This window comes from Dromaius novaehollandiae, chromosome 1 (assembly GCF_036370855.1).
Source record: "Dromaius novaehollandiae isolate bDroNov1 chromosome 1, bDroNov1.hap1, whole genome shotgun sequence".
NCBI lineage: Eukaryota > Metazoa > Chordata > Aves > Casuariiformes > Dromaiidae > Dromaius > Dromaius novaehollandiae.
The window spans coordinates 21,289,917-21,315,233 of NC_088098.1; the positions used below are offsets into that span (position 1 = coordinate 21,289,917).

Sequence of the window (25,317 nt, forward strand, 5' to 3'; positions counted from 1 at the left end):
CCTATAGCAGCAAATATGTTATTTATAGTAGAAATTCTATATGATTTCCTCCCGCCCTGGTGTCTGATGATATTTTAAGTCCTGCTTAACATGTTACTGTGGACAGTCAAAGTCTGCTATTTGTCTGTGTTGCACTAGAGGAGCACAAACAAATTTGACTGTAGAGATTTGAAGAATTAAATAAAACATTTTTTTGTGACTTAAGTCTGGAAATTCTGATGATATGGTCAACTAGGTTTTTTTGTGTGCATACTTGAAGGGCTTTTTTTGTTTGGGTTCCTAATTGTTGCAATGTTGATAGAACTAAGCTGATTGGCAAATAACAAGGCTCTCGTCTCAGCAGTTTTCTGTCTGTTTGTGGTCCATAACCTATCGGGGACTGAAACATCACAGCAGCTTACTTTTGTCCTCTGTCCTGGTAGAATTTTGAACATGAGGTGATTTTTATTATTATCATTTCTGTTTTGTGAATTACAAATTAAAGAAGAAAAAATCTTTTGGTAGCTGAGAAGGAAGAGACGCTGGTGCAGAGATGATTCAACAGGATGATAAATTTATGCAGAACTTCTTTATAAGTTACTTAAAGTATTTGTTCAATGCAGAAAATTATTCTCTTCCTCTTCCTGGTGCTGAGCTGAAGGTCATAAAATTCCCTGTGCAGTTCCTCTGTAGTACCACATCACTTATCCCACAGTCCTAGTCCAAGGTATACTGGGGGATGGGGAGAAAGGAAGATAAATCCCTTTGGGAGCAGAAAAAGGGACTGCTAGATAATTCAAATCAGGAAGAATGGAGAAAGAAAGGCTTCAAGCCTACACCCAACCTTCTTGCTGTTGGCCCTTGCTTTCCAAGGATTTTAGTTTCCCAAGACAGGCACGAGATTACTTTGCTGAAGGAGTTTCATTCTCCAGCAGTGCAGAATTGCTATTGTCTCTGCTTTTTATATCCTGTTCTTGTGGTCTAGTCAAGCATGTAATATACTAAAAGTCTGAGAAGTGTATTCCACAGAAAAAGACAGCAGTCATAGCCTTCCAGCAAGTGTATTGCAGAGAACAACCAGTCTTTGATAATGTAATGCCTTCTTTTTTTTGATGGAGACAGTCTTTATTTCTCATTATAGTTTTAATAAATATTTTAGTTTGGGACTGTATTTTACTCCATTCTATTGTCAGTGTATTTATAGAAGATGAGATGATGTAAACTGAAAAATAAAAATGAAGTTAGACTTGTGTTTCAGTCAGCACCAGCAATTTTCACACTCCCCCAGAAGCATGTATCTGTATCTGTATGAAGATGCTCACTTTCGTTTCCCTTTGCTACTGCTCTTTAGAATACTAGAGATTTGCAGATAGTGATAATCAGTAGTGTCTGGGAGCAGTGAGATAAGTGAAAGTCCAAACAATTGTTAAAATTGTATTTTTGATAGAGATTTTGATGAGTTGGCTTTTTGTTTGTGTTTCTGAGAATCAGATCTTTTTATGAAATTCTGGATGTTTTGCAGCTGCTGCCCTTAACAGGAAATCTGTGCAGTTATAATTTGTGCAGAGAAGTCTGCGTCTTTTTCTTTCCTCCTTTTTGTCCTTTCAGCCCTTTGGAAATACTAAACTGCAAAATGCCTTTCCGTGTCAATGATAAGGGTAAATTATCGTGCAGTTAGATAGCTGGAAAGGAGACAGAGATGCTATTTGTAACAGTAGGTGGTATTGTCTGTTAGCCTTCTCCTCATGACTTTTTATTCATTTAGAAACTTTCTACTGGTCGTGAGCTGCCTTTACCCCCCAGCCTGTACTAAATGGAGTGTTCTCGTCAGCTGTTAAACCTTGGATATCTTGCAGCAGTACTTCAGACATTTCTGCTAGGCTGTGGGTTATGGCAGGTCCACACAGGTTGCCAGCCTCCATCATTTGCGTGATCCAAGGAGAAACAATGCTTGTTTAATTAGCACAAGAACTTAATCAGTGCTAAAATATATAGTGGTAGATGTTGTGAAATACAGTCCATATAGCTGTGTGTTTTTTTGCATTTTTGTGTAAAGAATGACTTTTTGTTGCAGCTTGTTAGCATATGGAATGCCTAAGCTTTTTCTTAGGTAGTAATCATTAACAGGACAATTATGCTAGGGCTTTAGAAACTTCTTCCATGACCCAATTTTCAGTTTAACAACTGAAAGCAAGGCCAACACCTGTTACCAACCAGCTATATCTCTTTGTGGTTAAAATATTCAATTGTCTTGACTTGTTTTTGAGGTGCCTGGCCACAGTTGCTTTGATTGATAGCCTGATTTATAGAGATCAAACATGATATAGAGTCTTTTTTTTCTTTCTTTTTATAAGTTTTCGCTGATGTAGCGGATAACCTTGTTTGATGCAGAAAGTCAGACTGAAAGTCAGACTCAAACTGATGTGTGATCATACATTATTATTACACAACTCCACCAAAACCAGAATTCAGTATCAGGTAAATCATAACTCCACACAGAGTTTGTTTTATTTTGAAGGTGCTTTTATGAGATTGACTTTATTTGGCTGATCTAAGCATATTATCTTTTGAGGGGAAGGGAACAATACTAGTTTTCATGATAAAAGAATTCTAAGTCACTTTCTCTTTTCTTAAAGGTAATTAATAATTTTGAGAATAACTGTTTTTAAGAAGAATTATCTGTTGAGTCTTCTACTGTTGACTTTCTAGGAGTCAACTATAATTCTTCTGGAAATAGCCTTAGATGATCCTTTGTTTCAATTCATAATTCTCTGTTTAAAAGCCTTGTATTGCTTCTGGTTCACATCCTTGATTAGCTTTTTCAAGATGTTTCTCATTGTATAAGTGTCTAATATTGAGAATGATGGACTATATTGTATCTTCCGTAAATAAATTTTTGCGTTTTTAATTATGAGAAATTTTCTGTCATAGAATTTCTCCTGAACCTAAGTCTGATGATGATGCTCAGTATAACTGGACTCTGAGGATTCTTTCACCTGCAGCATGTTACTGAAATCTAGTTAATTATGCGTTTTCAGAAATTAGTCAAATTAAGAGCAATTTAATTCATGATAAGGTCTTCATGACTTTCGAATGTTTGTAGTTCTGTTCCTTGGCCAAGTAACATCCTGAAAAGTAGTTCAGTTATGTCATGGACCACAGATTATCAAAAAGGAAATTACATACTTCTGGATATTTTTCTTTGAAAATTTTGTGTCCCATGTAAGCAATTGAAATCAACACAACTTAATCAAGGACAAAGAATAATGAGATCTTTTTACAGGAAGTTTCAGTGTAAAGTTTGAAATCTCCTTCTTAAAGTAAGGAAATAAGCATTAAGAATGCCTTAAGAATACAGAGTAGAACAGACTCATTAGATTCTTAAGTCAAGAACAGGTACAGAAAAAAAATGGCCTGGTCTGTGTATTATAGAACACATGCTGTTATGTGATATGTATATTTGATTCTGAAGTCAGAAGAAACTGACCCTGTGAGATGTTACAATGTGATCAGGGAGGGCTTCAGTCAAGCCATTATCTTTCGTATGGTCTAATGACTAACATTACTTATTTCAGGATAGATTATACCCGATACAGCAAAGTTACCTCTGAAAATATTTGGCAAGGCCTGTTACCATGTTTTCAGAGTAGCATGTAAGGTCTAAGATTTATTCTAGAATGGGACTATGAGAAATCCAGAATTAAACTGAACAGTGTACTTCTGGCCCATTTGGATTTTCAGCTTAGTAATATGAGTTCCTAAGGAAAAGAAAATTTTGGAAGCCCCAAGTGATTCATATCAGAATACACTGGTGGTATTTAAAAAGGAAAAAAAAAAAAAAAAGAAAAAGTTTTAGCTCCTGTAACAAGAATGTTTTTTCATAATAGCAGCATTTGCTTTGGGAAGTTAGGGAAAAGTGCCTGATTGCCCCAAAGGGCGTTAATTAGCTCTTGTTTATTGCCATGATAGCAAAATGATGGGAAGAATGTCAGAGCATCCTCAGAGAAGTTACTTGTTTTAGAATGTTTAAATATCTGACTCTGAAGAAAGCTTAAAAGCCTTGCAAGTTACATAATGGAAAAGTACTTTGAAATATTTATCTTTGTAGATGAAGGAATACTGAGAAAATACTAGAGAGAAATGGTTATGTTGGCAACAATAATGCATTTTCAGTACTTGAGATATTGCAGTATCCTTGTTACATTCAGCTATGGGGTGAGTAAAATTAGCTTTAACATCTACATTTAAAAGGAGGACTTTGAGTAGGGCATCTTAAAACAGGGAAAATGTTCAAAGATTTGCTTGTTCAGTGTAAGTGTTTAGTCAAGAAAAAATGTTGAGTGAATTTCTCACTTGTAATTACTTTTAAGACAAAGTTTACTTTTGGAATTTTCCATTCTGGTGGTCTGTTTTTGCTTAAGTGGCTTGTGTTCCTGTCTTGTTTGTGTTGCACCTGTGTGAGTGAGATGGGCATGTATTGTCTCCTGTAGCCTAAGAGACTACTAGCTCTTGCAGAGTTTGGGGTTTACTTGTGCTCACTAGGTTAGCAGCCCTCTAGGCCTGTTCTCCTGTGCACCACCTTTCTTGTCGTAAGAGGTGAGTGACATTCCCAGAACCAGGAGCACCTGCAGTCAGCTGCAGAGAGAAGCTGAGAATTGTCTATCTCCCTCACTCTTGCCTTGTGCTTGTCAATCCTTCTCTGAGGGTTGAAATCATTAGTGGTGGGATTTTGGCTGCAGAAGATCTTTCTTCCAAGCTATATGGTTTTCTGAGAATGTTTTTGGCATTCAGTGAATATAGGAAACCAGCAACAGAATGGGCACCATAGCATAAAAGATTACAGAAGTTGTTTTTGTCTTTAAAAGATTCTTTTAAGCATCTTTTTTTTTTTTCTTACCTTCAGCTAAATTTCTTCTCCTAAAATACTCTTTGGAGCCTTCAGGAAGTAATTAATGGCATTTTGACATTATACTGAGTTCCAGATCCAATTCAGTTAAGCTGTCTCAATGCTCAAAGCCAAATATATCCAGCATGTAACTTGCACTCATATTAACATCACCAGTGCATTTGACTCATTACGTTTAATATTACCAGCTGAGGGAAAAGTTCCTCTAGTTTGGTGTTAAGCAATAAAATTAATGCTTTGCTGTTTAATTACTTTTTTTGTTTGTTTTTAAGGAGAGATCCTATGTCTTCAGGTAAGTAACTACAAGACAAATTTAGTTTTCCCATAAGTTATTAAAATCACACTTCCAGACTAGTAGGTACATTAATGTGCCTAACTCCTAGCCTTCATGTGTGTTTGAATGAATGCTTGTGGTCAAGTTGAAGAAGTTAATGATCCTCAGCATGAATTAGTCACCTGTTCTGCTAAGACTCAGTAGCATTCTACCTTAATACTCTTTTTATCAATTCCAAATAAAGCATTTTTTTCTGAGAACAGACACTTCCATCCAAAGGATCAATTTGATTATTTAGGTTTGTTCCTCTGCAGGGTTTTCCATCTGCAGCTACTGGGAAGCCAGCAGAAGCAGCTGACTTCAAAGATATTGCAAAGCTGAAAAAAAACACAGGAAAAGAATGAGTCAGTGTTTTCAAATCCCTCTCACTTACTGATGCTGAATGTCTTGTTCAGAAGCTTAGCTGTCTTTGTGCCCTGCTTTTTTTTTTTTTTTTTTTTTTTTCTTTTTTTTTTGAGGGAGAACCCTCTTAGCTCTCCTTTCTTGAGAGGAATCTGCCACTTCCTTTGCAGCTGGCTGAAGGAAAAGGTTCATAGGGGTTCCCTCTCTCCAGTCACTCTGGAAGGAAAAGTGCAGGTGAAGTTGGAAATGAACTGTCTAACGTATACAGTAGATTAATATTTTAAGCAGAAATATCAAAGCATAGGCATAACATAAGATAGATTCTTCTATGCAAGAGTGTAATTATGTATGTAAAATGGCTGAGGGATCTGCAGCTCTCTCTAGCTAAGCTGTATTTTATCTGTCTATTTTTTGTCCACCAGGTAGGTGTTTTTGTCCTTGTCCTAAAAATGACCAAACTCTCAGGTCATCTTTCCAACTGTCTCCTCTGCTGATGCTGTCCTAATCTCTAGGCTTGTCCCTACAGGCTGTGCACCTCAGACACCCTCTCATCCCAACAAATACCTCAGGATTGATTTTCAACAGAAGATCTGGCAGACAGGGAGATGCTCCTTGGCCTGCCATTTGTTTCTGTCTCCGACTTTTTGTATTATAAGTCTCAAAGATACTTGTTTATATCATCCAAACTCAGTTTGGTGTCACTGCTAAGACTGCTTCCTTTATGAACAAATGTGAATCGTTTAAAACTGCAGACGTTTACAAGACTTGTGTGTGTTTCTTGCTATATAGGGTCTTCTACAGGTAGGTGGATTGCCATCATTTTGGGTTTTTTTTCTATGATCATTAAAACCCTCAGGCCAACTAAAGTAACGTTTTCATGGTCAGTAACATGAGTGGAGAGAAGAGAAAATACCTTCAACCCTCAGTCTAAAAGCTCATTGCCTACTGGGGAGGCGAGGTAAGACATGAGGGAAAAACAGGATTCATCTATACGTTGTGTCGTTTATGGAAGTCTGTTTCTTGAGAACAGCTGATAAATAAGTTGACTCTTACTTATACCTTGGAGAAATCTGAAAGAAGAATGAGGCTATTTAGTAGAAATGTTGGCTTCTAGCTGCTGTTAGAAGGAACAGTTGTATGGTAAGCCTGAACACTCTGAGGCTATGACAAAAGAGAATACCCCTTTGCAAGTGATGGAGTAAGGAACAGTCATTATTAGCCAATCCTTCTGTTGCCTCTGAATAAACTGAATAAATGGTCAGGCAGTGCCAGGCTTTTCTAGTATGGGAACAGTAGGACTACCTATAAATGAGGGAAAATAGTATGCTGACTGAGCCTCCAAAGGCACAAACTTTCAGGAGCATCATAAATTCATGCTCCAATCAATCTGGCACGGCCTTCTCCCCATACTAAGTCTTTCCTTAGAAAACTGGATACAGAGCAAGATCTTTCCTGAAATATCTATAGCTCCTTAGTGACATTTATCTGCCCAGTATTCTGATTTTACCATATTCAAGTGACTATTACGTTTTACAGATGGATAGCAGACTTTCTGTAACTGGTGTTTTCCCACCATATCAATGGTAGTAGTTTCCTCTTGTTCACATGTTTTCAGGAAGGTGGAAGCTGAAAGCTTAGGACTTCTGGCAGCAGAAGAAAGGCTCTATGTCTGTCTGCAGTTGTTCATCAAGAACATTGGTTCAGGATCCTGGCAACAAGGGAGGATGAGTGAGACTGTTGTGAACAGAATACAAGTTGGACACCTCAGGTCCTGGGATCAGGACCAGCACAAAGAGGAAGCAACAAGTGTTAGTGTTTGATGACTCTGTTCTGCCTAGGACAAAGGTACCCATTTGCTAGCCAGACCATTTTGCTTGCTTGTAGCCTGGATCTGTGATGTTGCAGAGAGATTGCTGAGGCCATCTGACCTTGCAGCTACTACCCCTTGCTGCTTATCCATGTAAGCACCAATGACCGGACCTTGAGGAGAGCAAAGGTGACTGTGAGACTATGAGAACACAGATGAAAGGGACAGTGGCCCAGTTGTGACACATCCTTCCTACCTAAGTGGTGTCATTAATAAGGCTTTGACTTCTTTGGTCATAGTACCTTGCTTGAAGTAGGACTATTAGGAAGTGATGGAATTCACCTGTCAGAGGCATGAACAGGACAGCTAACCTAATGGGGAGGATTTCAGATGTATCGGGAGACAGGGACCTAATCTCAGAGGTAAATGAGGAAGTAATACATGTGTAAAAGAGACTTTTGGCAGAAGGCTACAAAGGAAACTTTAACATGGCATTGTGCAAGTAATCGAGGACGTTTCTAGGTTATGTTGGTGACAGATTATGTTTCTGAACATTAGGGATAATGCTCTACTTGATCTGCTGTTCACAAACAAGAGGTGGGGATAAATGTGGCCACATGGCAGCTGAGCTGCAGAAATCACTAGTTGACAGAATTCAGCATTTTGAGAAAGGCTGAGCAGGCAGGCTGTCAACTTATTCCTTATTTAAGGGATCACTATGCATAATATACTGGGAAGCTGCCATGTTGGGAGGGGGGGAGTGCCCAGGAGAGCTGGCTGATTCCTAAAGAAAACATACTGAGAGCTTAGGAACAAAGCATCCTGTTGTGCCGAAAGATTGGGTATTATAGGCATCACCTTAGTTGCTGGAAGGACTGTGGAGCACAGCCTCTTGGAATCCATTTTCACACACATGAAGAAGGTGGTAATCAGAAGTAGTTAATATGGATACTGAGAGTAAATCATGCCTGACCAACCTGACTGCCTTCTTTCATGAAATGACTGACAATGTGAATAAGGAGAGCAGCAAATAGTAATCCACCTTGACTTCCGTAAGGCTTCTGACACCCTCTCCCACAACATTCACATCTGTAAGCTGAGGAAGTATGGTGTGTACTAGCAGATGGTATAACAAGTTGTGCCTTAGGGGGTTCAGAACAACTATTAGAGAAAACTTCAGTGTGAGAGTAGTGCAGGAAAAGAGCAGCTCACCCTGAGAACTTGTAGAATGTACATCTTTGGAGGTTTCCAGGACTGCTTAACATAACTGTGGCTGACCTCATCTACTGCTGTCAATAAACAAGTGGAAGGTTAGACCAAATAACCTCAAGATGGCCTTTCTAACCAGTGTTTCTATGATTTTATGTCCTGTACATAGAATAAAAATGAAGAGAATATTAATAGGAGGTAAAAACATTGAAGATATCAGCAGAAAAGCAATAAACTGTTTCCATGTTTAGTTGAGCAGGGCATGTGAATAATGTACATTTCAGCAAGGAGAAATTGAAACACTGACAGTGGGACACAGTTCTTGATGCAAACACCTAAATATTACTGTTTGTATGTTTGATAGGTATAAAATCTTTGTTACAGTCAGGGGAGATATAGCCTGTCAATGGAAACCAAAGAGTACCATAAAGTAGACCCTTCCTATCTGGTCAGTTGAATTGTGTATTTAAATACTGGAGTAGGGTTTAATGGAGTAGGTGGCTTAGAGAAAATGTGGAGGCTTTGTCACTGAGGTGTTTCAATTAAGTTGGAGAAATATCTGTCCGGACTGGGCTAAATAGAGTTAGTCCTCCTTTTGGGGTAGCTGATGTGTGAGATGCTTATTAGGCCTGTTTTCTAAGATATGTGTTACCAGGGAAGTTGGTCATGAACATGGCAATTTTCTGATTAAAACATCTTCTTTCAGAATAACAATTTTAATAACAATTGACTGTCGTGGACAACAAATGTTGTCTCTTTTCTTGTATTGCACAAAAATTTCCCCAGCTTAAGGACAAATCAGTTACATTCCCTTAAACAATTTTTTCTTCCTTTTTGTTAGTCTTTTTCCTGATCACTAAGTGAGCAGAAGATACACTGAAGATATATAAGCTCCCTTTTTCTGATCTCACCCCAAACATGAGGTCCTGCTCTCACCTCATGGCAAAGAACCCCATTGAAATCACTGTTAGTCCAGAGCATGAAGAACAATAGGAAAATGAAAACAATTTGATTAATACAGTCCACAGAACTGCTCACTTTGGGAAATAATTGAACCAGTAATTGACAGTCAGTCAAGATCTGGCTGTGGTTACCTAAGTAATTTTTTAATCTACGTGCTGATTTCAAACAAATTTGATGTGAGAATTCAGCTTATCAAGTTTTCTTAGCCACCTGAGAAAACAGGTTGCTTGGCAGAAGTAGCAGGCTGCAATTCTCTGTCAAAGAGAAGAGCTATTCATATCTCAAAAGATATCTAGAGTACACGCATGAAAAGAGAGCTTTCTATATGCCCTGACCATGGCAGAATTGTGCAAGTAGAACCTTCCTGGAAAAAAAAGTCAATTTTTTTCATGGTAAAACACAAATCTATAGATGAAGCTTGTTATCCTGCACATGAACCTGTAGATTACATTTATTTTTCAACCTATATGAAACTTTTTTTTTTATGGTTAAATATGTACATGTCATTAATGCCACTGATTTCTAGAAAAGGTAGCAATACAGAATATTCTCCAATTTATATTCTTTATATTATGGTTATATTTATAATTTATATTATATTGAACAAAAAAAAAGGGAGAGAATGCTAGGCAATTTCTGTCATCTAGCTTCTCTACACAGTATTCACAAGCAACTTGGAAAATATCTCTTTCCAGTCACTGCTTGTTTTAAATAATTGTTCTCAAAGAAACTATCAGTGGTTTTTAAAAATATTGTTATTAATATGCTAATTATTGTGTACATTTTAATACAAGTGAAGACTTTCAACTAAATACAAACATCTTTCCTATTTGAAATAGGAATTGTTTTATATGTGGCTGAGTGGCTTTTTTTTTTTTATGTGTGTGGTGTATTTTTAAAGAATTGATTTTTGGAAGTCTTTGATAAATTGGTGCTTTGATTAAAGATGAGTTGTCAGCCTGAATTTTAAGTCTCCTATTTAGTTAAGTCAGCCACATGTAATTATTTGGGATAAATTACTGGCATGACATTCAAGGTGCTTTTGCTTACTTAATACAATGCTCATTAACATTTATTACCCTAATTGCATATATTCCCTTTGCAAAGGACTCCAACTGCAAAGAAAATCTAATCAGTGATTAATAAGGCAAGAAAAAATTCTGCATAATTTTTTTTGGAGAGTGGGGAGCAGATGCAAAAGTGAGAGAGCTTCCTTCTGAAGTAAGCCTTAAATCTCCATTCTTTTTTATTCTTTTTTTTTTTTTTTTTTTTTTTGAGGAGGGTAACTTAAATCATGACAATTGACAAGCTTTGCTGAGATAACACTTCAAATTCAGGATAACTTCTGGAATATATAAAACATTGCAAGCCCATTTAATATTATAGGACATAAATATGCATATACTAACAAGTTGTGCATGCAGATCTCGGGGTTGTCTTGGATATGGTAATCTTCTCTGTGCATGTGGTGGGAGAGGAGGAGGAGGAGGAAGGAAGGCTTCTTGAGAGGATCAGGAGATGAGTCACGGCTCTTGCAAGGCCCACCACTTTCAGCTTATCTTGAAGAACTCCTATTTCTTTGATCGTTGTCTTATTTGCCAGACACTACCTGTGCAGTTGAGACCTCCACAGCACATAGGGAAGGAGCCTAGGCAACTGCTGAAGTGCTTTGAAAAACTCCCTGGAGGCTTCTGTCCATGGTCTCTCCATTGATTATCTGGGGACCCTAGGTTTCTGATTTAAAAGATACTAGTAAAATAGACCTCTGCATATCTCTGCAGCATTTTATCTCGGCTAGGTGTAAGAAAAAAACCCAAACAAATAATAGGTCAGAGACTTAAAAAGCAGAAAGTAAATAAAAGGAAATAAACTCTTTTGTGTGTGGATGTTTGTAATTTTGTGATTGCAAAGTTGAACTGGAAGGCATTTTGCATATTTGGAGTTAGCAACAACTGAAGACTTTGACTTCTACAGTGTGGAAGTTACACTGCTGTGATGAGTGTGTATAGGCTATCTCAACAGCTTTTCTGAATTCCTTCAATATTTAGATGTGAAAAACAAGATACAGTTGGATAAATATGTTTACAGTAAAACACATTACAGATCTTCATTTTTCAGTTTCTATTTATAAAAAATGATGCTTTACATCCGAGGCCTTGATTTTTCTTCAGGACACATTTTTAGTATTAAGACTGATTAGATCTGCAAATAGTAAGAACCTGCCATTATTCTCCTTCCATCTCTCTCAGCACAGCACACTGTTTTTCACCTTATCCAAAAGAGGTGGTAGAATATTGTAGTCTCAGTCAGTAATAAGGGCAGGCTGGGGTTTTGGCTATTGATCTGTATGATCATCACAAATGCTAAGAGAATGAAAGGCAGAGAGTTTCATTGCTTGCAGTAACGCTTTTGAACTGTACGAACATTTTCCTCTTCTATACTCTGCCACTAATCCACTGATGTGGATCATAAGGATCTTAATATGGCTTCTGGAGTTTAATATTAATACTTATTGATTAAAAAACAGTGCAGGCTGGCCATCAGCCAATCACACTTTATTCTGCATTACAAGTTTTGTAGTAATGGTCTGAAAGTAGTATTTTTAAGGTACAGTTGATTCTTAGAAGGAGGTTTGGGGAAAAGGGTTTGTTTTTTGTTTTCCTTTTGATTGGTTCCCAAGGGAGTTTACGTGTGGTTTCTGACTGATTCAGTGTGTTTATGGAGCAATGCAATGTCTCTATTTGACATATTCCTCAATGACTGGGAGAAGGGAGCATAACAAAACTCTCCAAGTTTACAGGTAATACTGAACTGTTTTGGGTACTCAAATGTTGCTCTAATTGCAAGGAACTCCAGAAGGAGCTCACAAAACTGAGCAGGCAATAAGTTCTGAGGTAGGTAAAAGTACAGTAATGCACCAAAGTGGGGGAAAAGATAAAGCACACCCACATGATCTGAACTTAGACTGGGCAGTTACAGCTCAGGAAACAGACTTTGGATTCATTGTGATGAAAACATTAGTCCCATGTACAGCAGTAGCCAAAATGACACAAAATGCTTCCTGTCATTAAAAAGATGGAGGGCATCATTGTCCTACTATGTATGACGTTTTTGTGCCTGTACCTTGAGTACTCCGCGCAATTCTGGTCTCCGCATCTCAAGGATATAGTGGAGTTAATAAGGAACAGAGGATGACATTGAAAATGATGGGTCAGCTGCCTTACAAGAAATAAGACAGCTGAAACCCTTCAGTTTAGAGGTGAGAGGGCTGAGGTGGAAGAGTATGACTGAGCTTTACAAAGTTATGAAGGCAGTGGCTAAGGTGAATGTATACCTTAACTCGTCAGACGCCACAGTTCTAGAAACTGGGACATGCAAGAAGACTTGCAGGAAACTGAAAACAAGTACAGCACTTCTTTAGTTAGCTGCTTGCGAACTTCTGAAACTTTCTGCCACAGGAAGTTAGGAAGGTAGACAACATCTGGAGGTTTAAGAAGGGTTTAGACAACCTCCCGGTCAACAGGTCCATAAACTGAGGCTAATAAATTGATGCTAATAGGACGAGGCCTGGATGTATCTTCTAACTTCCCTTTTACTTCCCCAGCCTCCAGAACTATCATTAGGGTAATGCACTTCAGTAGACGGCCAGGCTCATTTGAACAGTCTCCTCTGCTGTCACTGTCACATGCAGTTCTGAGCTGGATTGACTATTATTCTGACTTAACAGGGTTCTTCAGTCTGTCACCCAAGAGATTATTTATAATCCAGAAAAAAAAAAAAAAAAAAAAAAAGAAGGTATTTCCTTTAAAACTTTGGAATTTCAGCATGAAACAGTAGTTATAGGTATGTATAATTCCATATTTGTTTTTATTGTTTGAAGAATAGCATGAATTGGAAAGAATTTCAATTCATAGTTTTGATTTAGCCAAGTGGGAAGTTGGTCTTTTCTTGTTTTTATTTTATGATGTGGACCAAAATGACAGAAAAAGATGGAAAAATGTGTTTTTTAAAGTGAGGGACTAGAGAATAAAGCAAGATAATTATTTATAATCCATTGTTGTATTCTTTTTCTAGCACTGATTTATAGAAATGGAATGGCTTGTGTAAACTAGATCCGCTGTTTGCTAGCCTCAGTTTCTCTTAATTGTCTGTATATATTTTAAAACAAATAATCTACTAAGACACAAGGAGCACGCTCAAGTGTATGTTGTATAAAGGTATCTTGGCTTATGGTCTTTTGCGTCTCTACCCATTGTTCAATTAGGAATAGCCAAGGCTCTTGGCTTGCCGTGAGCTTAAAGTAAACAATTTTTTTTCTGAACAATTTATAAATGCAATTGATATAGGTAAATAAAGCACCGCTTCTACTGTTAGAGCTAAATTAATTGAATTGTTTTCATTTTGTTTTTCTTAAAATCTTGACAGTTTAACTGGTGGAAAGCTCATTTGCATAGGATATTTCAGGTCTAAAATTGCATTGTAATCCTCAGCAGATGCTTATCTTGTACAAAATCATCTCTGCATGTGGCAAGAACACTTGCCTTCGGTGTTGATTTGTTGAGCATATTAAAGCCTTTCATAATCTTTTTTTTTTTTAATGAAGATAGTGCTCCAGAGAGCAACAGACTGATTTCATTACTTTAAAGCATGCCTTAAAAAACATACTATGTGATTTGAACCCCTCTTTGATAACAGACAAGCAAGACTCATATAATTGGCTATGTATATGCTATTTTCACTGTCTCAGTGGGCATTAGATATGTACGGGTAGAGGAATACTACACTCTCCTGTTTTTTTAATATAGTCTTTTTTGAGTAGGGTTCATCATTTGTATGACAGGTGGCTTGTAGTTTATTTATGAAGGTAAGTGGGGCTATAGCTAAAACACTAGTGGAGAAAGAGGCATAGTTTGTAATTTTGGGGCTCAGCTTTAAGGAATAAAGTCTCTGATATAGGAGTGTGAAGTGAATATTCAAGGAAATGAGACTGCAAGATGGCAGAGCCTGCTGTTGCAGAAAAGAGCATATAGTGAAACTGGTTTTGATTAATACTTCAGTGAGTATATATCTAGGTCTGTTTTTATATAATTCATAAAATTCTGTCTTGTTTCTGTGTATACATGCATACACAATAATAATTAATAGAAAAATTACAATATTCACTGTAGAGAAAGCCAAAAGACTACCAGAATAATAGCATTTATGAATGAGTTTGTGACAGGATATCAGAATTCATGTTGTCTTCTGTTTTGGTATTTTTGTGTGTGTGTCTTTTTTTTTTTTAAATTTTGGATGTTTCATTTTAAATTTTATTTTTATTGGATCTTTGCCTTTCAAAATCTACTGATAGTAAGGTCCCTGTAATATAAGAACTCCAAAGCCATGGAAAGAGTCTGTAATACTTGCAGAGAGCTACTATCATGAAAATACAATCCAAGAAACTCTAGCTAAAGACATACAGTTAACAGGTCTGTTAATGAAAACAGGTCTTAATACCTGCTGTCAGATTTTCTCTCCTTGATCCCTAAACAGATGGTGTGCATAAATAAATATTAAAAATATTTATATCTAGGCCAGTGTATATTTTTCACTAAAATCCCACATTGCATAATTAACAGAATTTGTTCATAAGTCTCTGTAAACCAACTGATGCTTCAACTTTTACCTTTGCATTAAATCATAGGGTAAAGTAGTAGAAGATTCAGTATTGTGACAAAGTCATTTGCTCTGTAAATATAAAGGCTTATTAGACGTTCTTCAATTATATTATCCAAATACCTAAGCAAAATAAGAACTTGTGTGCATTATTGAATTTTTTTTTTGTAGCCATATCTTGAATGTGGCTTAAGAATAGACACAGATCTCTTAAATCTTTGAATGTAATTTAACAGAACAGAACAGAAATTTTAAATTCAGTTAAATGATCTAAAATAAAATGGAATAATGTTTAAATTTAGGCAATGAATGCAGAGCACAGATGTGACAGCATGTTGTGGGAAGGACCATGCATATGAATTAACAAAAATACTGATAGGGAAGCCCTACTTTCTCTTCATCCTAAGTAAGTAAAAAGAGTGCTGGGTCTGTTCAAATTCAAATGGGCAAACAAAAAACTCCCATTCTTTATTATGCAAAGACATTTATGATACTTTTCTGAATGTCCTGTTCCCAAAATATCTGTCCCAGTCAATAGATGATAATATAAAGTAAAACATTGAAAACTAGAACTTAATTTAAGCTGGGACAAATTTTGAACTGTTAATTGCTTTTTAGGTTTTCTTCAGTAAAGATAATGTTAAACAGAGGATTTATGTTGCATTTGAAGAATCCTATGAAACTTTCCTTTTTAAACATTAGATTATTCTCCACCCTTTGAGGTGTATCGTATTGACTATGGTTCTCTGCTGCGCCAGTGTAATAAAGTTAGTTGTTAATAAAAGTAATTTAACTTTTTTTTAAGCTAATATTTAGTCAAATATTTAAGCTGATTCCTAGAGAAACTGAGTATTTCTATAAATGATGCATTGTACATCTGCACAGTGTAATGTAAAAGAAACCATTTCTTGCTAGAGATTTCTCAGTAATACATGATTTATAGTTAATCCTTTCAGTGTCCTAAGACTTACAGTGTTGGCTAAGTACAAGGAAAGTATGACCTATGCACTCGGATGTTGTTTTAGTGTGTGTTTAGTTTTGAGTGGACTTCATACAGATTATTAACCACTCACTTCATGTGTATTGTGATTGGCATGAATACTGTGTGTGCTTCCTTTCCTGTTTACTTTTAACCTCATTGAGAATTTTCATGGAGTTTTTGGTGTTGATGTTGCTTGACCCTGAATAAATGGAAATGTAATTGTGAGAGACAACCTTTCAGCTCTCAAAACTATTTAACTAACTCTTCTGCTTTCAAAGGTTGAATGTAAAGAAATACCTCATTGAGGTCCCAGCTTTTGATATTTTGCAAACTGCCAAATCGTCTGTCCAACAGCTGATGAAAAATGTTCATGATTTTAAAATTTAGTTTTTAGTTCTCTTCTTGCTATTTAATTTTTTTTTTTATTCCATCAAAGTAACTTATGTTATCTGGTCGTCTTTTTCTTTTTTTTTTTTTTTTTTTTTAGATATTTAATGATAACTATTTTTAACAAAGCAATGCATAATCAGTATAATGAGTGCAATTAGTATAAATGGTATCTTCTGCCACCAAAATCAGCCGTACATATACAAATCAAAATTGAAATCACATAAGCAGATCTAGAACTTTAAAGATATTTTGAAGACTAGAAATTCTCTTTGGGATCCTTCATGAATGTCTTGTGCTCCTGGGGTTATATAGAGCTTGTAAAAGAATTCTGATTAAGATTCTCATGAATTTATTGAAACTACTCACTGAAGTGTACCGGGAGATATCTGCTTAAAATTCCAGGAACAGCTTTTGAAAACATTGATTTCCCCCCCCCCCCCCAGCTGAGACCACTATAGTGAATTTGACTGTTGACTTGTCTTGCTCTGTATCTGCATTGTTAGTGCTTACAGCATTCATTATAGAGAAAGTGATATATCAATATCCTGTTCCTCCGTACCCTCCCTGTCCTAACTTTGATACCTATACTATCGTAAAACCATTACTTCCCCCCCAAAATTTTAGAGACAAAAAATGATAGCAGTCAGTAAGAATTAGTATAAAAACAAACTAATTCAAATGGATATTTGAATTTTCGGATGGAACTGTGTTTGCAGGAAAACTGAATGAGCAGCTTGGCCAAAGGCATGTGTCTGAAAGGCATTCTTGTGGAGGGCTGACAGGACAAAATTGAAGAGAAAAGGCTATGAGATCTGATGATGGAACATGAGAAGTTGTTAGAATACTTCATAAAAGCTTATGGGTCATCTCTAAAGTATACACACTACTTGCTGCAGAAAGGTTGAAAGCAGAGGTACTTTCAACAGTTGCTGCATTTGTCTTTTAACTTAGAATTAACTGAAAATGTTTATATTGGTATTCCATCACAAGATAAATAATTTCAAGAACAGGTATTACTTATTTATTTATTTGCAACTAACAGATTTTTCTCTCTCACACATTCTTCCTCTTGTGTTTCACTTTTGTTCTATTTTGCACTTATTCAGAAAGACATCTCTGAGTTTATTTGCCAAATCTAGCATATTTTTTGTTGTTTGTATTTTGAGTGGGAAAAGGCGTGAGCTGGGAATAGGGGAAAGGGAGAATTAGGATCTTATTTTGTAAGTTTTTCTTGTGCAGAGTTTTCTGGGAAATCCACAGGATTTCACCATAATGTGGGACAATCAGCCATCAGCATATCTATTTGCACGGTACATAATATGGGTTCTGCAGGCTGTAGAGAGAATTTTTAAATACCTTTTCATTAATCTGTCTTTTTTTTTAAATCTGAACTAATCCACTATGTAATCTATAGACAAGCACAAAAAATAAAAATTGAACCTAAAAAGCATAACCTCCTCTGAAATAGAGGAATGACTACATTTTTTTCACTTTTGCAACAGTGTCTTTCTGTGAGACAGAAGGCTGAAGGTTTATGAAAAGGTCCAGCAGAAGCAATTTAGAAAACTTTACGCATCCTGCCCTTTAATTAAATCATTTTTCACCTCCTACAGGAAGTGTAAGGAATTTACTTCAGTCACGATTTTGTTCTCCAGAAGTTAAATCCTGTTGAATTCATGTCCAAAAGTGTCTGCTCTTATAGATTGGAGTTAGGTACTCTGTTTTCTGTCTTACATGAAAGTTGTTGACCCTTTAACTTTTATATATTTAGCTGTTAATCTTGGTTCACAAGCATGAGAAATTTCAGGGATATCCATAGCCTTTCTGTGTACATTACACAGCAGTGTACTTAGTGCTGCAGAGAATTACACATATGTGTAATATATTCTGAGTCTGTTACTTTAGAACAGCTCAGCATGTGTAAGGATAAGAGTATGAGCAAATCTTACAGAGATTGCAGCTCTGTCTGAAGCACAACACCTTTCTTTAGGGTCAGAAATAAGAGTACCAAGGACAACAGTCTGAAAAACACCTGGGTTTACATCTGCTGTATCTACTGCTTGTTTGCTGCTTATTTGATTGACAACCATAATTGAGCATTAGGACTTTTCTGACCTTTCCATTCTCTACGAGCTTTGCTGCTGGGTGCCATTAGTTACTTACAGAAAGCAAGTCTTCTCATCATTATATAATCAGAGTGCTTCTAATCCAAGTCCCTTATTTCATTTGGTATGTTGATGACTTTTGCCTTGGCTGTCAAACAGTAATGTCAGAGATGGACCTTGCAGGTTACCTCACGTAGGCATTCAAAAATAACCCAGCAGCTCAGCAGGGTCTCGACTTGGTTATACATGGCAAAAAGTTGCTCTGAAGAAAAACTGATCATTCCTGCTGTACCAGGAACTAACAGAGCATAGTTGAGTGAAATGGCTTTGGATTTTGTGTTGCAGAAATAAGAGTAAGTCCTAAGATATGTGTCATAAACCCTCAATTTAGTCATTAAATGTAGAAAATGTACATCATAATGTGCAGCTTTAAATGTAATTTCACATTGATACTACTGTGAATTAGGAAGGTACAGGAAGCTGACTGAACATTAGCAAAATGGTCAGTCAGAGGATCTATCTGTTAGTTTGAATACATATGGGCGAAAAGAGCGATAACTTCCAGCAGGTCAGTAGTCATTTGTATAGACTATTCTAAATGATAAATAGTAAATGATATTTGACTTACTGTATATGTTTAGGAATGCAGATGAGTGTCGTGAATTTGAGTGCAGTATCTTTCGGCAGTAGTGCCTTTTTACTTTAAATTACTTTTGTATGTTAACTGTATTTTTTCCAGTGTTCCATTTTTCTTTTGCACCAAAATACAGAAACATGTTACAACCTTTTAAGCAATCTAAAAAATTTTAAAAATGTATTTAAATAAGAATCGCAAAGCATGAGATCTCCTTCCAGCCTATTAAAATATGTAGACACTAGTTCATTCAGATGTATTTCTGTGCTGTGCTGTGCTGTTTATGCACACACATATATATGCAGTAAACAAGTGTTTGTCAAGCAATATATATTGCTGTTGATCAGAATAGTGATTTTTAATTTTGGTAAGCTTCCAATCTTTCTTAAATAAGCAAATAGTCTGAGGAGCGTAGACTCCCTGCCTATTCAAGACAGAGAGCATCACAACCTTCAGATGAATCAGAATGCTTATAATCTGATTTATCCTCAGGCAGTGCCTTTCTCATTAAGTGCTTAAAACTTAATTTTCAAAGGTTCATAACTTGGCTAGAGCTAGGCCAATCTTCACAGGCCTGGCATTGCTAAAATTCAGATCCTTACTTCTAAATGGTGCTAGAGATCTTCAGAGAGAATGTCACCATTTTTCTTGTCTAGGCTAAAGCAGTGTATTTTTTCCCTAGCCTCTTTCTGAGAAGCAATGAAATTGTCTTGGTTGAAATTGTTCAAATGGAAATACAGTATAGAAAATTCTAGTCTATAGCTTAGAAGTTGACGTTGTTATAAACAACTGAAAGCATCCTCCAGTGAGAGACATTGGGCAACTTGTATATTGGGGACTATTACCACTCCATCTCTAATAAAAAAAAAAAAAAGTAATAAAAATAATGGCTCCTTTTTAGAATGAGAAGGGGGCGAGGGAGGTAACTGAAGACTGGAGGACCTTTGAAAGTGATGAAGAAAGACGGTGGTGGGGAAACCTGTAGTGGCCAGGAGGCGCAGTGCAGTGCTGTGGCAGGAGCTGGCCAGGCAGCAGTACAGCTGTTTGCAGAGTGCAGTCCTTGGGCTGAAAAGCCCCAGCTCTTACAGAGGCAGGACTTGGTGACCCAGGTACGACACTAGACTGGTACATGTGTATGCTCATTTGGAGCTAACTCAAGCATGTGCCATCCTCTACTCTTAGTGTCAGCATGCCCTAATAAACCACCTTTTACTTCTGGATTGTTAAAAAGTTCCACACATTTTTTTTTTTTTAATTTTACTTTTTTCCAGATGAGGACCTGTTACCAATGAAAAATGAATTTGTTCCCTACCAATTTGATGGCTATTATTTACTCTGTCTGTAAGCGAATATGAAAAAAATAAGGATGGAATTCAGTTTGAGTGAAATTTGCTTTTAACAGTTTAGATTATATTGGGGATGTTCTTTTGAAACATATCTGGTCATCCCCACTCAGAGTGCTTTGGTTCGCATGATGGATCAGTCTCTGAGTGAGCAAACTGAATTACTTTTCAGTGAAGATAAACCAGAAGGTGCCGTCTGCCCAGTAGAGAGCATTTAATCTGCTGACTGAGACTAGAGCTAACCTGAAGTAAAAGCCTGGAAACGCATGTTGTTTTTATGCCAGGTCTTCAGCATCAACTTTTTTGCTCTATAGATCTTTTCTTATTGCATCTCAGTACTTGCTGTAGATGTATTCTCCTTATACTTTCTGGCAGCTCAGCTAAATAGCTTCCTTAACTGCCTTCCAGCCTCTCTGGATCTCCATTATGTAGCGCTTAAGGAGAGTTTAGATTTCTAGTTTAAATGTATACACTGAAATTTAAGAGTCTCAGCCTAGAGCTTAATCCCATTCTAGATGAAAAGTGTGTCTGCTTGCTTGCTCTCCATGTTAGGTTGTGGTGGAAGGGTTGAGCTCTGCTTCACACTCCCTATTAATTTGCAGACTAGCAAGAGGATTCAGAAGACATAAAAATCACAAGTTTGATGATATTAAGAGGTTCTGTGCTACTTGGTAAATCTTAACTGTTATATTTATTTCTTTTTTTTCAACTAGCTTTTCAGGAGTATTACAAGCTGATTACATGTAGCACTAGAATGGTTGTTAATGAATTTGTCAGAGATATTAATTATAAATGACAAAACTCCCAGTACCAGTTATAAAGAATTACTGTGTATAAGCTGTACTACATAAAATAATATGTAAATATGTACCATATTATTAATGAATAAAAACATTTGCAAATGAATAGCTTGAAGTCTAGCAGTGGCATGCTTAATTTATAAAGCTGTTTTATATGACACCATTGAAAAATAAGACGGGACAATAGTGTGATGAGCTACCTCATTTTTTTCTTTTTGAGTGAAAAGTAGCTCCTTATCCATTCAAGTATAGTCACTCATAACTATTGAATTGTCTGAAGAAGCTTTTGAAATGCAAATAATAATCTTTTGCATAGAGAGGAAGGACGTAAGTGACACATCTATCTTACTCAGAAGGTAGATATCACTCAAATTTCCTTATGCTCTTTCTAGACTGGGAATTTTCCCTACTGAATTATCTAGTCCCTAAAGTGGGAGTCAGTGTCTGTCTAAATGTTACAAGTTTCAGGGACCAGTTATAGTGTTTAGGGAGATCACTGATTTGCTTGGTCAGGACTTCTGCTGTATGTTACCCTGAAAACAAACCTTGGGTTTCTGTAGAATCTTTCGTAGTGAGGTTGCTGCTGTTCAGTAACACAGTTGTGGGGTCTGTGAGGTCTCAGCGACATGAGCAGTGTCCGTATTGTTGGTGGAGTTAATAAATAGCTACAAGGAGTAATTACTACACCAGTAGAAACCTGAAATGTTTTTATTAAATGGAGGTCGTATATAGCCTCTTTGAGAATAATCTCCAGGGCTTTTTTTCCCCTCTCTCTCTCTTTTGGGATCCTTAAGCTCCTGTTTTGTGTCTGCAGCATTAGACTTAATCTATACAATGAATAATTTCCTTCAAATCTACTGTAGGAAATAATTCAGAAAGCAGCTCATTCTAATAATGTGATCATGCAAAAAAGGTGGAAGTTAGTTGGATTTCACTAAACTTTTTTTTTTTTTTTTTTTTTTTTTTTGCATAGCATGCTTTCAGATCTGAGGATGAGAAGCATTATGTAATGCCATGCAACGGTCAATTTTTTAAAAAAACTGTTTCTTGAATTTCAAGTGATTGCCAATCACTTAAAATCACTGGATTTTTTTAGCCAAATTTCTGTTGTAATACTGAGAAAAATTTCTGGGCTGCTATTCTGTAATATTACATTTGCATCAGTTTCTGTGAGCCGTGTTGTGTGCTTTCCTAGCTTTCAGTTAGAATTTGAAAATTACTACAGTAGTTTGTCATCACCATGTACTCCATTGATTTCTTAGGTAGGTTTGATCCAGGAATATGGAATTAAGGAGAAGTATGCACTTGATGTTAACCCCTGTCATGGCTCCCCACCTGTACTGGGGGTTATATCCAGTATTTTCGGTATGTTAAAGGAAAAAAAAAGATACAATTGAAGAATTCCAGTTGCCATCTGCATTTTCAGAATCTACTTAATCTTTCTATTGTTGTCACTTCAGATTCAATAGATATTTAAATTCTGATGGATTAGTCATTCATAATCACTGACTTCTTTGCTTGCGAAGTTGTTTTTTATGAATTTTGTTGAATTTAGAATAAGAACAAGTAGAATGAGCTTGAATGGAGTGTGATATCAAGGTTACTGTTCTTCTGACTGTCACTTAGTTTTGCATACTGTCTAATATCAACAGCTTTACTTTGTGTTGGGACAGCTCTGAATAACTTACTCTGCCATTCTTACCTTGTTTTTGTATAAGCAGAGCAGTGTTTCTTAATGTTTCATTTTTTCAGCTTCTTTCTGTACTTCTCAATAGTTAGCATCATTAAAATGTAGAAATATTTCGGGTAAAAAAAAAGAAGTTTAAAAACAAACAAATAGAGAAATTGGCACATTTTTGAAGTACTCAAGTATAAATAAATAATGGGAAGCAATAAATAGTTAAGAAAAAAATGCTAAGATTTACAAAACCAGATCTCACTTCATTAACTTAAATGTTCATTTCACATGTTTTTAAATGGAAAAATAAGTAAATAAATATCAGTCTTTAAACAAAAGCTTTTGGCTCCTCAGCCAAGTTTGTAATAGAGGTAGTCATAAGAGTTGTACCTGAAAGCAATAAAAAGTTTTGACTTCATTCTACTCTCCCACATCCTCCTTTCTGCAGAAATCGTAATTCAGTCACCAAAACTCCCTTCAAGAACTATTTTTCACACTATTGCTGATCCTGGGATATTTTCTTCAAATAATGTTTGCTCTCTTTTAGAACAAATAGAAAAACAGAATTGTTTTACTTATTACACTGACTTTTACACTGAATAAATAAAAATAATTGTAAAAATAATATGTTTATAATATTAAGGAAAATAGAAGTTATGAACTTACTTGGTAGCAAGTTCAATAAACAGTCTCTTCTCATTCTGTTTAGAAATGAAAGAGTACAAAATTTGGAATTTATTTGGAATACTGAAATAGTATTCTGTTAAACCTCAAATATCTGCTTTGATCCAGAATGTTCTTGTCATTTACACTCACAGTCAAACTAGGCCCAGAGACACGGACAGACCTAATGGAAGGGCCCTGCATGATCCATCCTATGCTCTCCAGTTTAAACTTGGCCTCTTTTGGAGACACGATGATTTTGTTCTCTTGTTTTCTGATAATCTGGGTCTGCAAGGGTCTTGTGAGCCACCAGATTGTGTGGTGACACTGTGCTCTCCGTCATCGCTTGCATACTATCAGTGGGGAGCTTCCTGTCCTGTTGCTACATGTGGTAAAATTGATTGCATAGAATGGCGTAATTGATCCTTAAGCATGGAAAAGTGTATTTTTAATTATTCCTTTTTTATTGGATCTTGAAAGAAAGAAATGCTTAATTTTCAAGAGAGCCTTGGTTCAATGAGCTCTACTGGATATAGCAGAGGAGTGTTGCAAGGCAAATGGTTTTATATACTGGCCTGTTGCACAGAACAGTAGTCTTACTTAAAAAGCTTAGTTTGATATAATCAGCCATTTTCCAGACAAATTAATTCTGTATTCCTTAGCCAAAGGTCTCATCTAATTAGAGAACCATTTTTTCCCAATTTTCATCACTAATCATTTTAAGATTGGTTTTTAATGGAGAGCAATTCGTGTATCCTTAAAGCCTAGCTGCATACTAAACGCGGTGGGTCAGATGAGCATCTGGCGTTGTGTTGGCAGTTGCCTGTGGCAGGGACGGAGTGAGCCCTCCAGGAGGGCTCCTGCGTGCAGCTCTGTCCTGGGAGAGCATTTGTTCCCGAGAGGAGGTAAGTTGTGCCTGACCTTACCCAGATATGCTTCTTCTTCTTTGCCAGTTTAGCCACGTTGAGGTGAAGCCACGCTTCATCTACGCTTTTTCCACCTCTCTCACAATTCAGCAGGTGAAAAATGACTTAGGGAGGCTCTTTTATGTTGAGACCCAGCTATCTTGTTGAGGTAAAGAAATGCTGCCTTACCCCTTTACCTCCCTGACTGAAATCAGAGGTTGAGTCATGACTGTTCCCTCTGTATTCCTGTATGTATTGGAAGTTCAATGAATAGGATATGCCTTAATCTGAGCTATTCGCCAGTGTTTGGGCCAAAGAGTGAAATATCATCATATTTAGAAGGTACAGCCACACGGTTTTCTTTCCCTGTGCCTAGTCCCGTGAAAAATCATGGGACCAGAGAGCAAATTTCCTTGCATTTTTAAGCCAGTGTGTCAGTCCAGTTTTCTGCTTCGTGGAGAAGTGTTTTCAACGGCTATTTTCATAAAGAAATAGTGCTGCTTCTATTTAGTCGAGTATTAAAAAATCAGTGAAATGCTAGCTGTACTTCTAAGTCAATGACTACCATGGAAAACTGGTGGCCAGTACCTTTCTTTCATTTTGGTAAGATGTAAAGCTCTAT

At 36.6% G+C, this 25,317-nt stretch overlaps 1 protein-coding gene across 10 annotated transcripts in view; it reads left to right on the forward strand.

Moving 5' to 3' along the window:
• Window positions 1-25,317, forward strand: part of CADPS2 (calcium dependent secretion activator 2) — a 326,801-nt gene that overhangs the window by 106,433 nt on the left and 195,051 nt on the right. The window lies entirely within an intron of this gene.